The 18,903-nt window shown below is 35.2% G+C and overlaps 1 long non-coding RNA gene across 2 annotated transcripts; it reads left to right on the top strand.

Annotated features, from left to right (window-relative positions):
* Positions 1–6,266: 6,266 nt before the first annotated feature.
* On the top strand, positions 6,267–8,009 carry LOC120083306 (uncharacterized). Of its 2 annotated transcripts, XR_016531130.1 has the most exons (6): positions 6,306–6,483; positions 6,734–6,829; positions 6,923–6,972; positions 7,059–7,131; positions 7,393–7,642; positions 7,764–8,009. It is a non-coding gene; the product is annotated as an uncharacterized LOC120083306 (long non-coding RNA). The 2 variants fall into 2 exon arrangements; XR_005483397.2 differs by lacking the exon at positions 7,393–7,642 and having other exon boundaries at positions 6,267–6,483.
* The last annotated feature ends 10,894 nt before the right edge of the window (positions 8,010–18,903 follow it).

The following is an 18,903-nucleotide window of genomic DNA, read 5'->3' as shown; positions in this document are numbered from 1 at the left end:
CTCAAATGATTCCCGTGAACTTACCGATTGCTTGAATACACCAATATGTCATCAAGGTGACACTGGATCTGTTGTAACCCTTATTTATTAATTCCTGTAACTGAACTTTCAACTCCTTAAGTTCTTTTGGCACCATCCTTTATGGTACCTGAAAAATAGGTGTTGTATCTGGAATTAAATCGATAGTAAACTCAACTTCCTTGTCAGATTGTAAATCTGATAACTTTTCAGTGAAAACATCCAGAAACTCTTGTACAATTGGTACATCCCCAGGTTTCATCTTCTTGTCCTACGAAACCGTCACATGGGCTAAATAGGCTTCACATCTTTTACTTAGCAGCTTCTAGCCTTCACTGCTATTATTAGGCTTTCTGGAATATTCCATTGCTTCCTACAAATACTGTCTCTTGCCTACCAAATCTCTCGAATATTATCCATCCTTAAAATAATTCATACGGTTGTAACATTTATTCGGAAAATCCATGCTCTAGAGTGACATAAATTCCAAGAAATTTAATGGAATCACTTCATAACTATACTTATCAACAACTACTCCAGAGCTTGTAAAACTCTTATACTATTACAACCTCTCTACAGCATAATAATATCTACTTAGGAACATGCTCTCTACAATCTTTCCTACAAACAGTGCAACATATCAGATAACAATAAAGGTATAACACCACAGGTAACTAGTTCATAAATATACTGATACATAAAGTTACTTTACCATTCACAACATTAGGTAACTCCTCTGCCTCCTGTAGGACATTTCATAAAAACCTACCCTGCAACTGAGATCGTCCTGCTTTCTTTCTCATTTTTCTTCTCTTGAATCCCTTCCTCGGCTTCTGAGCCACTAGGCTTATCTATCGTCTGTAAAGCCATTCCGTGTTCTATCTGAACTCCTCGACCTAGCTAGGACATTTCTTCTTGAAATGTCCTGCCTGTCCATACGGGAAACATACGTTTTTCCCTAAATAACATGTCCCTCGATGATGCTTACAACAATTCGTGCATAAGGGTTTCTGACCCGAACTAGCTACCAACTCGGTTGGATGCCAAAACCTTGATTTATCACCCATACTAACCACAAGCTTTGGCTTCTTCCTTCCTACACTATGCTGACTTGTAGCTCTCTGTCCTTTATCAATTCCTATTAGGTCATTCTCAATACTGTACTTTCTTTCCAAATTTACCAGAATGGATTCAATACTTTCCGCCAACCTCTTGGCGATCTTGTTAAATATCCTGTCCTCTAACTGAGGATCTATTCCTATTTTCGGAATCCTCGACTACCTGTCAGAAATCGTTTTCTGATTTATCGGGTCTTTACCTCTCCGTTCACTAACATTTGAATTCCCTCGAATCTCGGAACTTCTTAAAGGTAGGGTCAGGGTTTCCGTTGTCTGTCTGCCTGCTCTGCTTGCCACTTTTACTTGACATCTTCCTCTTACTTAGGTAGTACATATGCTAAGGACTCAAGACTCAGACTTATATATAAACTTTTCTCTTCTCTTACCAAAATCTTTTGCTCTGATACCAACTTGTCACATCCCGCCCCATATTACCCTCTAAACCTGGATAAAATAGTGACTGCAGCAGTTACCAACCCTTTTGCTGGCACTTACCGCCTAACTATCCTGTTAACCTTTACTCAAACCCTGAATACATATATATCATCAATATACCAATATATTAACTCAGAACTTAACACATTTACATTACAGGGTTTCGCAACATTGTTCATACATGAATATTACAACTTAGTGAGCCCCATCTAATATACTAGTCACTAGACAGACACATATGTACTAACTAACATAGGTCTTCAATTACACTTCCTTCAGCCTGTTTCATTGAGTGGCAGAGCAACAGTAGAATAGTCTTTTGGGAACTGACCGCTACCTGAAAGAAAACATTTGAAAACGTGAGCTAAAAGCCCAATGAGTGACTTAATAAAAATATAAATCTCATGCTCAAAACTGGAAGTTTGAAACCATAATACTGAAACTAAAGTATACCAAGCAACCGTGTACATAAAACCTTTAAACCACCATTAAACACCATTATTCCTTAGTTGAGAAGGAGCATACATCGCTCTAGCTCCCAACGTCTGTTACCGGCCTAGATACCCAAACTTCAGCCTCTCTTTGCCTGTATATAGCCTAGGAGACCCATACTTCGGCCTCTCATTCGGAACTATCTACGGCACATGGAGTTTTCTATGTAACGTTAACACCTTAGGTACATTTATTCAAATACCTTCCTTACCTTCAGTATCCGGCTCACTTAAGCTATCAAGTTCTTGAATATAGCATAGAAAACTCTTTAGGATACCTTCCCTACCTTCAGTATCCCTTTTCATTATATTTAGGAATACCAACGCATGTACTTTGACAATTTTAGGTATTTAAAACATAGTACATCAAGCTTCATTCAACCTCAGCTTTAATCCTAACGCCTGCTTCATACTTTGTAAAATAAGTTGACTTAAATCATGTTGAACTAGCTTGTAGAAACTATAAGCATACGTTAGATATGGAAAACATACTTGGAAAACTCATACAATAGTAACATCATGCGTTGATAAACATTCATAAGCATTAGCAATTCCAGATTATCCTTCTAGCCTAGGAGAAGATATGACTGCCCTTATCCTTAGTTGAGAGTGAACTATTAGATCTAACCCTCAATGTCAACCTTGGTCGGGGAGACCCCTTTTGCTCAATCCCTCGATGTCGTATTACCTACGTGCACGTGGTTATAACTGAGTACCATCATACCTTAGGTACTTCACTAGGATACCTTCTCATTGTGCTTCAGTATCCTTAGGATACCTTCTCATTGTCCTTCAGCATCTGTCATATAACTAGCCATAAACATTTAGTTGAAAGGATACATTCTCATTGTCCTTCAGTATCCGTCATATAACTAGTCATAAACATTTAATTGAAAGGATACCTTCTCATTGTCCTTCAGTATCCATCATAAACATTTAGTTGAACACTAAGGCTTAGTGCTCAAATCATCATACTAGTTCATCCATCATACTGGTTCATCATAAAAATGGAGTTACTTAAACATACTGATAGTATTTGGACAAGATAACATATCTAAATCATGTCAATTCAATGGAAAACATGCTTTACTTAACATGAGAAACAGTTCCACAAATATGTTGCTTGGCAATCCATTTAAATACTTAGCATGGGAAATATCTTCAAGAAATCATAGTTTCTAAATCATTAAAACAGTAAGTCATCACATAGTCACTCACAGTTCGTTGGCCTCTTAACAGGTTATACGCATCTCCTAGCTCTTCTTGGCCTGAAAGGACATAATTCCTGATTAAACTACTCAGAATTCTTAGCAAAATATCTTAATAGTTCGTTTACTAAAGGAACTTTCATCAACAAAGACAACTTTACTAGCGAGATCCTCCTCATGAGCGAGATCCTTCTCATGAGTGAGATCAGCGAGATCTTCATGAGCGAGATCAGCGAAATCCTCATGAGCAAGATCAACGAGATCCTCATGAGCGAGATCAAGCTTTTCCTGGAAAATTGACATCCTAGCGATACTAACCTTACCAGCGAGATTCAGCCAAATTTCTAGCGAGATTCCCTTCTAGAGCAAGATCCTCATCACAAAATTAGCGAGATTCCTTCATTAGAAAGATCCTCAGCACAAAATTAACGAGGTTCCTTCATTAGCGAGATCCTCTTTCTCCATATGAGTTGTTTGCTTGTTCTTCCCAAGTAGCTGTCTACTTATGCACAGCTTCTCTATTACAAATTCAAAAATTCATAACTCAAAATCCAGCCATCTTTTGAAGAAACTTCCTTCTACAAACATGTTTAGAATTGAGTAGCAACATTACCTTAAAATTTCAGCTCAAAATTTCTCGTCGTTTAATCTGGAGATTCAAAAATACATCATTGGCCCCAATTCAAGCAGCTGTCTACTTGTTCAACAATTTCCAGTTCAAACTTCAAAATTATATAACTCGATTTCCAGGCCTCATCTTAAAAAATGTTTCATTCTACAAGGTTGTTTATAACTGAATTAACAATATTTCCTCAAATTTTTAGCTCAAAACGCTTCGTAATTCGTCCTGGAGTTTCAATTCTTCACTGATGGCCTAGATTTACCCGAGAAATGAACCCTTCATCTTATTTTGCCCTCCGGCCTTATGCCGGTGAGTTTTCCTTCCAACAGCCCAGCCACAAAAAATAGACACACAAAGCTTTCAAATGCCACTGGAATTACAAAATAGCCTAATTAGTTTATCCAAACCGACTCAATGAACTCGACCTTTTTGCTTATATTACCGCCTAAAATCCAGCATGAACCCTCCTTGTGCCACCTGGCCCACTATTGGTGATGAAGGGCTAGGATTTAGCAAATTTCCTTTTGCTAACTTCAATCACAATATTACTTCAGCACCATACCTCATTAGATGGCATGGTCTTACTCATATGCTTATTATGCATTCCATCATCAAGCATTCCCTTCCTTAGCCTAGCTGAGTTTTGTCCTACTTTTACACTTAGCTACCCAAGAGCCTATTTCTTCTTGTTTACATCTTCTACCCTTCCTAAGACATGGCTTCATTTAGCTCATTAAAAGACATCGCATTACTTACTCTTACTTAAAGTAATTAGGGTTCGGGTTTTACAAGTTGTGCTTGAAAAAACTGAACTACACTGTAGTTTTACAAATTTTGTTCAACAGCAACTACGGACAAAACCAGGGCTCAAAATAATGATCCAACCGTTCAAAAAGAGATTCTATGTGTTGTCAATAGGCTAACCAAAAATCAGTATGATCCAACGGTTGAAACTTTAGCCTTTGACAGCTTTGTGAAAGTAGTCCCTGAAAAATTGAGTACACTACCCTCCCGTTGAATTTGTCGATTTTTACGTTCACACCATATATCTTTAATTTTCGAACAAATGTGGAATTTTGAAACCTTGAAAAATAGGCTATGATACCAATTTGTTACAAAATTGACAATTAAAAAATACAAAAGAACATAAAAAAGAAAGATAGAGACGATCGACACACAAATTTATGTGGTTTATTAACAATGTGTTAGCTACATCCATGGGGCATAGGAAGAACAATTTTATTAGAATGTTACAAAAAATGCAGAATCTACCAATAATTCCTATAGAGTTAGAGGGTTTATATAGTGCACTTCTCTAAACCTTCGTGGAGAAGGAAAATAATTAAATAATTAAATATATCAAATACAATTCTAATTAGGTTTATGATTCAAGGCATTCCAATAAATCTCCATTCTAATTAGCTCTGAAAAAAGCAAAATATTTTACAATTTTACATATTCTGTTCAACGACTACAGATAATTCTAGAGCTCAAAACGACAATTCAAATGTTCAAAACAAGACTTTATGTTTCCTCAATAGGCGGACCAAAAATTAGCACAATCCAATTGTTGAAACTTTGGCAATCAACAACTTTGTGGAATTTGTCCCTGAAAAAGCAAACTGCTCTCCCATTGAATTTCTTTATTTTTATGTTCACGCCATCATCTTTAATTTTTAACAAATGCGAAATTTTGAAACTTTAACAAATTGGCTTTGATACTAATTTTTTATGAAATCGACAATTAAAGAATAAAAAAGAACATAAAAAGAAAAATAGAGAAGACCGATATACAAATTTATGTGGTTCACTAAAAATGTGTTCGCTATGTCCACGAGCCAAAGGGAGAACAATTTTATTAGAGAGAATGTTACAAAAAATGCAAAAGTCTAAAAAAAAAAAACACTAGGGTTAGAGGGTTTATATAGTGTACTTTTCTAAACCTTAAATAGAGAAGAAAAAGAATTAAATAATTAAATAAATAAAATACCAATTTAGGATTCAAAGCATTCCAATAAATCGCAATTCTAATCAGGTTTAGGATTCAAGGCATTCCAACTAGGAGAAGATATTGGTTTATTTTATTTGGAATTCATTCAATCAAATATTTGAAGGGTTTGAAATTTTTTTAGTTAATTATTAAAAATTTGAGATAATGGGATGATCTTAAGTAATTTGGATTTAATTCAAATTGAGAATAGGGAAATTTGGATTTAAATAAGGAAGTTGGATAAATCGCTTTTAAGATGTGAATTTTGGATTTTGCTTGAAGCTAAGATTGTGAAGGGGAGGGAGTTTAAATTTATATTTGTACTTAATGAGTCAAAGTGGAAATTCGACATGGATTGATTATATAAAATTAGTTTTGGGATAAGGGAAGCCATATAAGCCTTTTCAAGCCACATGCATCTCAAGGTAGGTTGTCTTCTTCTTTTTCTTCCCACTCTCACGAAAATTCCTCTCTCTCTTTCTCTCAACCGACTTACAGTCACAAGCAGCAGCTCGTCACTGGCCACGAGTCTAAACGTCGACCAAGCAAATTCACCGTCATACCGGAAAGATCTGCCATTGTCTGTAGTCATGCGTCACTGGTAGGCTTTGTCACTCTCTCTTTCCATTTATCTCCCTCTCTCTAAGCTCTCTCTTCTTCTCCGTTCATCGTCGATAGTCTATCACTGCCGTTAAAACTAATCTACGGCTGTCTTCAGTCGTTCACCACAATGCAACCTCTGCTGTTGCTAGATTTTGCTACATCTTGTTGGGAATTTTAGATTTTGGATAAGATTGTGTTTTTGGAGGGATTTTTTAAAGATCTTGAATGCCCATTTAATTCTGATTTAGGTTTTGGCTTACCCATAATATCCTGATGTTAGATTTGAGTCTTCGAGACTTTTGGATCACTGTCCAGCAGTTAGAGATCTTTTCAAAAGATTTTGGGTAAGTATTGAGGTTTCCCATCCCCTTTGGATTTATTATATGTTGCTAGAACATTGAGTTATTAATTATTATTGAGGATAACATGTATGCTAGAACCTTTGGTTGAAGACTTGGAGTGGTTATCGGATCAAACCCCAATTTAGGTAAGTTCATTGGAGACATTTGAAATAAATTTGGTTAATTGGAATTAGACATTAAAGGTTTAATTTAATTTTGGCTCATGTTTTAGGATTTTCTTCAATGTTTCCAAGAGCCTAAAGGGAGTTTAGTTGTTGAATAAAATATCTGGATTTAATTTCGAGGTAAGTAGCTTTACTACTAGAATGCCCTCGAGTCCGATAAATTTATTTATAATGATTTTATTATGTATGATGACTAAAACATGATTATTTTTTATATGATTGACTATGTAAATTTTGATTGATAAGCATGTATACAAGTTTAGCATGAACTATGATATTATGTGATTACATGTCAATTTTATGTGGGACCTTCATGTGTATGTTATGACAAACTACGACACGACTCGCCTTCCAAGCACATGACACGATTCGTTTTGAAAGGCACATGACACGACTCGCCTGGAAAGGTACATGACACGACTCGCCACTAAGAAACATGATACACTTGCCTGGAGAGGCACATGTCACACACTTGCCTGAAAGGTACATGTCACAATTAGCCTGAAAAGGCATATGATACACACAAGCTCTGGATGGTACCTGACATGAAAAACGCCTCAGAAAGGCAGATGACAAGAAAAGGCCCTTAAGTGGCACATGACACAGTTTTTGTCTATTGGCTATCTTTAAGGTCTCACTAGTTAAAATTATTTTCAAATTCATGATTGCATGTGCTTGCATAGCATGCCTTAGTAGTGGGTTACTTTCTAAGAATTTTATATACTCAACATTTCTTTAACATTTTTTTCTAGGTATTGCAAAGAACATATTGGGCGTATGACGAGGGAGATCTATGATTGTGCCATTGGACTAGTTTCAACGTTTTTGCTCAGTTTTATGTTTCCAAGTTATTTTAATGTTTTGGTTTAGGACTTGATGTTAGATAGAAAAATTTATGTTTCAAAAATTGTTTTTGTAAATGTTTTTAAGGAACCGCGAACATAAGTTTTATTTGTTTAATGATTTATTCATTTTTATAAAATGTTTTGAAATTGTTATATTTGTTTCATAATTTTTACTTCCATGGTTAAAGTGCTTTGAATTTAAACTAATGTTTATGAAATAATGACCCTAGTTAGAGATCTCTAAAGTGAAATTGTTACGGTTGTTCCCAAATATTAACAATTCATAAGCAATTCGTTTAGTATAATATTAGTATTGACACAATAATTACACTATACCTATAAAGTTATAAGCATAAAGGCGAAGGAAGATTTGCATTGCCTTGTTATTAAGGTCAATCATATTCAGCCTTTCGTATTCAATCGCATTTAATATACAAAAACAATGTTATTCTTGAAAAGAAAGAATGTACCTCGTCATCACTACTTAAAGTGGGTTATGATTCAATTTTTTTAGGCTTTCTTCTAGTTATTCTCGTAGCATTGAATCAATCACTGCTTCTTGTATCTTTTTTGCCTTCTCCTTTATCATCTCCTTTAATAACATGAAGAAGAAATTGTTTTTAATGGAATTGAAATATTTTGTTTTTAATCCTTAGAAAATTGGTCAAAATCTTTATACATATATATATATAATTAATCAAAGATTTTATATTTTGAATATAAAAAATATCTAAGTTAAATATTTCTCTTCTTCAACCATTCTTTTTAATATAAAATCCATCCGTTAATTCTTTCAAATACATTTGGTAAGCATATTTTGTAGCTTTGTGTGGTTCTTCTTAAAATTTTGTAGATTTTAGGAGCTAGGATATGTAGTCGGAATCCTAATGCAAGCGTTTCTAGAGTTCGAAGGTTGTATATTGAAGATTTTCTAGGAAAAATGATCATAGCATCTCGCAGCGCTTTTGTTCTTATATTGTGATGTTTTCATCTGAATCTTCTAAATATCAATCGATTTCCTTATTGTTTGAGATTTTGGTGGAAAGACGCCAACGTAGGGTACCTTGACGATGAAATAATGGAGAAGGTTTGTTTTCCGTAGAGATTTTCTTGGGTAGTGGGATAGATTTTGGCTCTACATTTAGTGATGAAATTGATTGACATGATATGAGGGTTAGGGTTTTGAGAACATAAATCGGCAAGTGTCTTTTCCAATTTCAAATTGGATTACATGTTTCCCACGACAATAAAAGATATGTCGGTAATTTAGGGGGTTTTGATTAAAGGGTTGTATCCTCACATTTTCATGTTTTGGGGGTATGTTGGACTTTTGCAATTTTGGATTTATTATTTTTTATCCCATTTTTCCATCTTTACAAAAGAAAAGTAGTTATGTCAAAGTAGTTATGTCATTTTTCCTAATAAAAAGTTAGAATATGTTATTTTTCTCTTTAACCCAATAAATTAAGGGATGGTTGAATTCAAGCCCAAAATAATAGAATATGTAGTACAAGGATAAAATAATTGCATATATAGATCAAAAAATGGTAAAAGACTAAAGAACCCATGCTTAGCCACCATTTTACTCGTTTCTTCCTAGTCTTCTCAAATTAAAAGATATCACAAATAGAAACTATTAGTGATAGCCACTGTTAGCTGCTAACACTAATAGCTTCTATCAATTGCTATCGATGATAGTTGCTATCAGCGATAGCTTTCAATTTGAGAAAAATTAATACAATCTTGAAATATTAGCTTTTAATTTGCTATCAATTATCAGTAGCTAGCATTGATACACTTTCATCAATTGGAATCAATCTTGAAATATTAATACTTAAGGTTATCAGTGGCTATCAATGATAAATTTATAAATAATCATCCACTTTGAAAGAAAACCAACAATTTTGATTACCATAATAGCTATCACTAATAATATCTTTTATCATGGCTATCACTAATAGCAGCTATCAATCGTTATCACTGATAGACTTTCATTAAATAGAATCAACCTTGAAATATTAAGGCTATCAATGATAAACTTCTATAACTAGTTATCACCTTTGAAAGAAACTCGATATATAGATATCACCTAAGTTCTATCACTGATATCACTAATATCACTCATATTGTGGTTATTAATGATAGCTTCTTTCACTGATAACATCATTGATAAGATGCTATCAATGATCCCACTAATATCATGCTATCAGTGATAGTTCTCTATCACCGATAACATGCTATAAGTGGTAGCTTCTATCATCGATAACGTGCTATCGAGTAGCTTCTATCATCGATAACATGCTATTAGTATTAGCTTATATCATTGGTAACATGCTATCAGTAGTAGCTTCTATCAATCATAACCATTGAACACCTTTTTGCCCTTTCTTGTCCTTCCCAAACATTTATAATTCTCTTTTCTTTTTTATGATAACTTCTATCACTGATAAACATGCTATTAGTTATAACTTCTACGCATTCCACTTACATTTTAGTTTGATATTCAACTTTATTAATTAAATTCACTAAGTTGGCTATCATCGATAAATTTCTATAAGTGGCTACTAACTATAAAATTATAATCAAACATTAAGTTATCAACGATAGAAAATATGAGTAATTATCACTGATAGACTTTCATTTGCTATTTATATTTATTATTTGTTATAATAATCAAAGTTGATGATTGGCTTATTGGTGTTAAGTCACTGATGAATTGAGTACTTTCAAGTCTTGAGTACGAAACTCAACCTCATAATTCTTGTGAAAAAAAAAAGAAGAAGAAAAATTTTAAAAATAAGAGAAAGAGAAGAAGCAAAACTAAAGAAAAGAAAGAAAATTAAATAGAAAAAAAAAGAAAGGAAGCAAAAACTGGAGAAGTGAAAGAAAAAGAAAAGAGAAGAAGCAAAAATCGGTGAAAAGAAAAGAAAAGAAAATAAAAGAAAAGAAAAGAAAAAAGAAAAAAGAAAGAGAATAAGCAAAAATCGAATAAAATAAAAAATAAAGGAAAGAAAAAGAAAGGAAAAAAGAAGGAAATAAAAGAAAATAAAAAACAAAGGAAAGAAGCAAAAATCGGATAAAGGAAAGAATAAAATAAAATAAAAAGAAAAGAAAGAAGCAAAAGCAGGAGAAAGAAAAAAAATACAAAAAATAATACAAAGGGAAGAAGCAAAAAGACAAGCGAGGATGAAATTGGAAATTAAAAAGATTATTTCATAATTAGATTTTTGGATTTTTTTTTATAGTTTTAACTTTGTAATACACCCTCTCCTATTAAATCTTCGTATTATTTTGTGATTAAATTATTAAAAATAATTCAAAACATTTTTAGTAATAATCATTTGGAGATTTTTTCGTAAAAAAATAATTAATTTCATTATATGTCATCATTAATCATATCTTCATTTCATTTTTTTATGTTATTCATTATTGAATATGGTATATATGTCATAATTTTAGGAAAATGTTTGTATTATTTTATAATACATTCTCTCTCATATTAAAATTTTATATTATTTTTATAATGACCCTAACAATCATTAAGGATATTTTTCGTAATGTTATAATATTATTATGCTTTTTCTGATTTAGATAAATTTGTAATACGTTATTTAAGTTTAGTTTAGATCCATTGAAAACTTAATTTATGATCATTGAGAGCTATTAAGCTTAATTTATACAATTCTTGTTCAAAGTCAATTTTTATATTATTTTTATTTCATTATTATTGTGATTTATGTCCTACTCGTAGTTTATTATTTTTAAATATATTGTTTATTACTAAAATAAGGAGATATTTTATTTATAACTTAGACTTATGTAACTCATTCCACTAAATTAAGATCCGAGATTATTTAATGTAACTTGAATAGTATGTGGTTGATATACAATTGAATCATGTTCGAGTATTAACCTAAAAGGTCTATAGTATATAGATAAGGTTGGATACCTTATCCTGATAATGCTATGGATATGACCTACTTCGTAAGTGTTACAAACGATTTAATTAAGTCGTTCATATATAGACATGTGAGTAAGGGTATCCTATATAAAGAGTTTGTATATGATCGGACCATGAAATAGATAATCTCTCATTCTAACACCAATTGTAAATGAGAAGACCATATGAGCTTGAAAGGGGAGGAGAGAGAAAGATGGGTTATAATGAATGTTGGTTATAGTGGGGTGTAATGGGTTCAAGATTTCAAACCAACCCCCAAACCCAATAAATCAAACATGTGTGTGAAATCCAATTTAAGACCACTAAAATTTACCCTCTTTTACTCAATTTAAGACGATGATTAAAACTTAATTGTCAATGTGACACAAAAGTTCTTCAATCTGTTGGCAGGGTGCATATTAATGCTTATCTCATTTTCTAGCTTCTCATCGCATACCCATTATTTTTCTTGTTCTTACACCCCATAACGAAATGGCAAGGTTGAACATAAAAATGGACGTTTTGTTGAGGTTGGTCTTACTTTTCTTGCTTATTATTTTCTTTCTTTATCGTATTGCCTTTTACATTTCAAACAACTCTTTATCTAATTAATTTTTTACCCATCACTATCTTGAATAACAATCTCCTTATGAATTACTACAAAAAAATCTTCCAGACTACAATCTTCTAAAACTGTTTAGGTGTTCACGGTTTCCTTTTCTTCATCCATTCAATAAAGCAAGCTTGAATTTCTTTCAAAAGAATGTTTTTCTAGGCTAGAGTTTGAATGCTAAAGGATGCTTAAGATTACATGCATGTTGTGCCCATATGTACATTTCAAGGAACATTCTGTTTAGTGAAAATTATGTCCTTTTTCTAATTTTTAGTCAATACATTATGCTTTTCTTTGAGTCTTCCAATACCATTTTCTATAGTATCCTATGTCTATTACTATCAATTTGTACATATGTATTCAACACCAGGTCTTATCCCATCTTCTATTCCACCTAGCATCAATCACAAGCCACATCACACCAGTTGTTCCATCTTCCACATTTTCCCCTTCACCTGAGACCACCAATCCAACCTTATCTCCTTCACCTGACACACCCACTTCTGTACCATCTCCTTTTTCCCAACCACGTCCAACAATCCTCTGTTCCCAACCAAGACCTCCCTACAACCAGCTCCCTGTCTGTCCACAAACCTTACTGTAATCTAAAAAGCATTTAAAAAATGTTTATATTACGTTCAAATTTTGAATTAATATTGCTAGTTTTGTTTAGTTTGACGTGGTTTATTGAATAATTTCAGAAAATTAAGCATCAGGAGCAATTTGTGCGAAAATGATAAAAAAAAATCCGGGACAAAACACCAATTTTGAGCAATTACGGGTTGGCTATGGAATTAGGAAGAAACCAAGGACCCAAGATCAAGAAAAGAGGCAAATTTGGAAGCCAATTCGGGAGAGCCAGCATTGGAAGAACGTTGCAATGATGCTCCCTGACATTGTAGACCCGAGAGCAAGATGGAACAGGGTAGCATTGCAACGCTACAACTTTGACACGGCTGGCATGACACCAGTGTTGCAACACTGGTTTGCAACGTTGCAATGCTACGAGTATATAATAAATAAGAACTTGTGTTGCCAGGTCTAAAAGGAGGAAAAAAAAGAGAAATGGGGACATCGACTTTGAGAGATTTTAGTCTGTACAAGAGCCAAATTAGAGCAATTTTGTTCGTTTTTAGTTGAAGACTCGAGATTTTGATTGAGAGTTGATCCAAGACCGTTCTGGGTTGATCGTGATTGTGCAGTTTTGTTGAAAAACAATCAGAGATTCGTGGCGAGAGTTAAGAAGATCGTGATTGGGATTCAGACCTATTGAGGGGATATCATTCTTCTACGTTTAATTTTCTTTTTGCTATAATATTTAATTATTTGTTTAATATTGTTATCGAAATCATGTGTGGTTAAACTCTTTCATTCTAGGGTGTTTGTAGATTTTAGGGATGTTATTTTGAATAATGAATTTACTTTGATTGATTTTGCATAGATTTCTAAATTATTTATGTTTAATGTTTTTGATTAACTGAACATTAATTGAATGAACTTAAGTTAATTAGATGTCTCGAGAGAGAGTTTAATTCACTAGACCCAATAATTTAGATTGTTATTCGAAATTGAATGAGAATGAATGTAGAATAATAAGGGGTGCAATTGAAGGGTCTTAATGCTGTAGCTATTCAAGCGATAGAAGAGATTCAGGTTGATGGGTAGTTATTAGGATGGTTTGAGCTCGAGGGAGGATTTCTTGATTTTAGAACTTCTAGTCTCAATCTATCAATTTCAATCAAGTTCATGTCATATTCATTGTATTTCCTAAATGAAACAACACCCTAGAATTGTCGTGCTCTGAATTTTTCTCATGTGTGATTGAATTTTTGTTAGTCATAATTATAGATAAAAATCATCTTTTAATTGCCTTAATAAAATTGACAAGGAACTGTGATAGCTAAGTTTAGGAAAATTTTTCTCATACCGATCCCTGAGGACGATACTCTATTTGGGATTTATTACTTCGATTGCGTACACTTGCACAGACCACATCATAATCACACTCAGATCAGTTTCTTTCCAGCCTCACCCATTCTTCCTTATAGCCCTTTTCCACAATTGTTCCTCGACCAACGAAAATCCAAACTCGTCTCCCAATAATCACCCAATGGTACCATGAGCTAATGGCAAGACATAAAAATAGAAAGTTTGGCAAGCCAACATAACTATTGCTATTTTGTCTAGAGAAAATTTCTAGTCTTGTCATAGAATGGAAAATTTCCTACCTCTTCCATGGGATGAGTGCCATGTAGAATTATATATTAATTTTATTTATGTTATTTTTTTAAATGGACCCACTTAATCACTTTCTTCCTACCAAACCAAGATGTAACACCCAAGCTTCCACAAGATTCCAGAGTGGAAGAATGAACTCATACTTGAAGCCTTGGAGGTAAATTTTGGCTAAGTTTTCAAACTATGCTTTGAGCCTAGAAAAGCTTAAGGGCATGAGTTAGCAAAAAAGGAGCCATGCGTTTGAACCTTGAGAGGGAAAGTTTGAACTCACAACATGGTCCGGAAATTGGCTAAGTGTTAGAGATAGGAGTTGGACGCATAGTCTAGTCCATGGTAGAAGTGAAGAATAAACTAAGTATGAGAAGAGTAAGGGCTTAACCTTGGATGTGTTTTCCTAAAATTGGAAGCATAATTGGAATTGAAAAGGGCCTTGAACACATGCTGGGGTAAGGGTGGACGCATAGCCTAGCAAGAGGAGTGAATTTCTGACTAAGTGTTGGAAATAAGATGTTTAACTCGTAGCATAGTTGAGTAGAACCTTAAAAACACTATGTTGAAAACATACTAGGGCAAGAAAGGACTAACTTGGATGCATGCTTGAGCCAACCTAGACAATTAGGGTTGAGTTGAACGCATGGTGTGTTAGGAGTGAGAATTTGGCTAAGTGTTGGTAGCTCGTTGGACACACACCCTAGTAGGGGCATGTTGGATGCATAAGGAGTGAAAAATGGAATGGTTGGACGCATGCCATGATGAATGAGCATAAATTGGATGCATGATGGATGAGGGATTAAGGCATGCACTAGTTGGGCCAAATTTCTAAGGAGGAAGTGGCTAACTCCGAGGTGGACTTGGACACCTTAGGAAGTTAAATGGCAGCATAGCATAAATTTGGTTAAGTATCAAAGCCAGAGGTGGACACCTAAGGTGCAATATGGATCATGCAAAGTGTTGGGATGACATTTTAAGGAGGAGTTAGGTGTTGGACACTGCATGGTAAAGACACTTAAGTTTGCATGCAAGTAGGTGATGGCATAGACCATGCATTGGCAATACACGGTGAAGACACCTAAGTTTACATGCAAGTAGGTGGCGGCAAGGACCATGCACTGGCTCTACCTAGTGAAGAAACTTGGGTTGCATGAGGGATGGAGGGGTCAACCAAAGGGAAGGGTTGAGAAGCCTATAAATACCTTAGAAGACCTCAGTTCACCTCACTATTTAAGAAAACTCTCAAACAAACCTCAAGAGAGGGGAAGGGAGAGAAATTTAGAGTATTGATTAAGCAACCTAGGTGTCCAAACACAAGTCCATGCATTGGAAAAGAGTTGCCCTATGTTAGACATAGTGCTCATGCATTGGAGGGATTGTCCATGCATCCAACTACTTATTGGGCTTTTTACTCAATCTTTTCTTTTATGTTTCCTTTTCAGGTAGCAGAAGAGTTTGGGTTGCAACATGAAAACGAGGTGCCACAAGATAAACTTCTTACTTAGTAATTGGAAATGTGTAAAACCCAGATTTCAATTTTCCTACTTAAGTAGGTGATTAAGGGAATTAACCAAGTGGAAGTTAAATCCTATGTTAAAGAGAAGGAAAATTTCTAAGTGTTGAATAGATTTTCCTTGAGTAGCTTTGAGTTAAGCTAACTAGTGAAAATTTGGCTAAGTGTGAAGTCAAAAGAAACCATGCATTGTGTGTTAGGAAATATTTACACATGAAATGAGGATGAGTAAGTAGAGGTTTAAAAAGACATTAAGCATTGAAGTCAAAGGCAACCATGCGTTTATGAGGTTGGACGCATGTTGGCCGAAGCATTAGCAAGAGGTGTTGCCGAGAGTTGCTCATGCATTGAGGTTGCGTGAGCAAGCGCGGAGAGAGCGAGAGAAGCTTGAGTGCAAGTTGTTGGACAGATGATTGTATAGCTTCAAGTGGCGCTAGACGATGTGAAGTGATGCACTAGACGATGGAGCTACACGATCAGTGTAAACGCTAGACAATAATCATGAAAGCTAAACGATAGCGCTATATGATAGCACTATATGATAGTGTTAAGCATTAAGCAGGTGCTAGACGATGAGCTTAGATGCTAGACGATGCATTAGGCGCAGGCGCTGAGCGACAGATACAAAGGCTATACGATGGCGCTATACAATGAGCGTGAGCGCTACACAATAGGCAGAGTGCTAGGCGATGGGCATTGCACGATAGACGCAAATGTTGGGCGATGGCGCTACACGATAAGCAGATGCATTAGAAAATGGTCGTAATGCTTCAGACGAAAGGCATCAGCGTTACACGATGGAGCTAAATGATCGGCACAGTAGCTATGCGATGGGCTATGCGTGAGATCGTTAAAAGTGAAATCATTGAGAGTAAGATGTTACTAAATGACTGAGCTACACGATCGGGCATTAGTGCTATGTGATGGACGCAGGCACTAGATGACTATAGCAAGAGACAACGAGAGGGTCGAACGTTAAGCGACATCGAGAGATTCATTAGGACAAATGGCTATACCGAGAGAAGGTTGAAGCTTGAGTTAGTAAGAGCTGGACAAATAAAGATTCATGCAAAGAGAGTCTTATGCATGAGGAAGACAACTCAAGTAGGTGTGTGGAATGCGAGTAGGTGAATGGTAGGGAAGGACGTGGTGGCAAAGCATGGTGCAAACACTCCAAAGTAGGAGGTGTCTTGTGTTGAGGCCTAGTAAAGATGAGAAGGATCATTTCCTTTGGCCTATAAATACCACCGCAAGGTGTCTCTTCAATTCATAAGCCAAATCCTCTTCAAAGAACATAAGGAATAGTATTAAAAGATAGATTTGGAGGAGATCATGCGTTGATCATGAAGGCCATGCATTCGTAGCAAGACCATGCGTTGGTCAAGAAGTTCCAAGAGGGGGAGATGCTGTCGGACAGTGAGGTCTGGAAGTAGCATAAACTTGGGACGAGGAGTTCTCCCGGAATACTCGAATAGTCACCTGGAAGCTCGAATAGTCTAGTTTTCAGGGTAGGGCTGCCAGAGATGAAACTCCAAAGAATCAGGCTAGAGAGTGAAGAAAAGACAGAATGGTCAAGTTGTCGGGTAATCTTGGGCCAGCCTTGATGTTTTGAGGATTCCGGCCAAACCAAGAGGAGTGCTAAGCTAATAGTTGAAGAGTTCGAAAGGGAGCCGAGTAGATCGAGGAACTTCTAGGAAGGAAGATTCCTATCTAATCAAGGTGAGTGGTATTTTCCTTTAAGTCTTAAGCATATCTTTTAGAGTATATATATATATGCTTATGTTGTGAATGAGTAATTAGAATGAGAATGAGAATTTATGATCAATAGACCTAGTTCTTGAGTCCAGAAGTAAAACCTCACGGGATGGTCAAGGGACCGAAAGGTCAAGCTCCTGAGCCTGTGGGAGGAACCTCGTATGGGATGGTTAGAGGGTCGGCAGGCTTAGCTTCTGAGCCCATAAATGGGGATCTATGTGCACATAGGAGACACAGCAAATGCAAGAGAGTAAGCATTTATGATTAGTAACAGTTAACTATCTACTGTGTATGTGGGTAGAGATCAGACTCATTCAAGGCTAAGGCTTGAGTATTAACCTCATATTTATGATATGCTTGAATGTGTTGAAATAGACTCTAGAAGTTGCTTATCACTCATTGAGCTTTGTAAAGCTCATTCTTTTCTTTCACGTTTTTCTTCCCAGGTAACGAAAGATGAAGAGTTTCAGGGTGCTGCTAAGGTCAAGGTCTGCCACAAGTCACAATCACACTTCTGGGGTTTTAGAATTGTTGTTGTAAACTTTGTAGCTAAGTCTTAGAGTTGTATAAACATTACACTGTTGTAATAAAATGGGCCTATTCAATCAATTGTTGTTTATCTCCTTGACTTAAAGTTACTAAGAGTAAAGAGGTTCAGTTGGGCAGTAGGTATCGCAAAAGAGTGGTATCTGCAGTCCTTCATGCCTCCCCTCGGGCTTAGGAGGCGGGTTCAGGGTGAGGTGTGACAAAATGGGTTGGGAAAATGAATTGTAAACCTATTAAACTGTATGAAATCAAATTTCTGATGTATGGAAACTTGAAGTTAATTTTTATCTTTGGTTAAGTTTGAGTTAAAGTTAAATCAATGAAAGATGGATAGTAGGTATCACAAATAGGTGGTATTTGACGTCCTCACGCCTCCTTCCAAGAAAAAGTGATAAGTTCGGAAAAGGGTGTGACACGAGACCTCCCCACAACTTACTAAAAGACTTCTTTT

The sequence above is a fragment of the Benincasa hispida genome, chromosome 8, assembly GCF_027475165.1.
Source record: "Benincasa hispida cultivar pf3 chromosome 8, pf3_genome.v1.1, whole genome shotgun sequence".
NCBI lineage: Eukaryota > Viridiplantae > Streptophyta > Magnoliopsida > Cucurbitales > Cucurbitaceae > Benincasa > Benincasa hispida.
The sequence above is the reverse complement of the archived record's forward strand: the minus strand, read 5'-3'. Positions and strand labels throughout refer to the sequence as shown.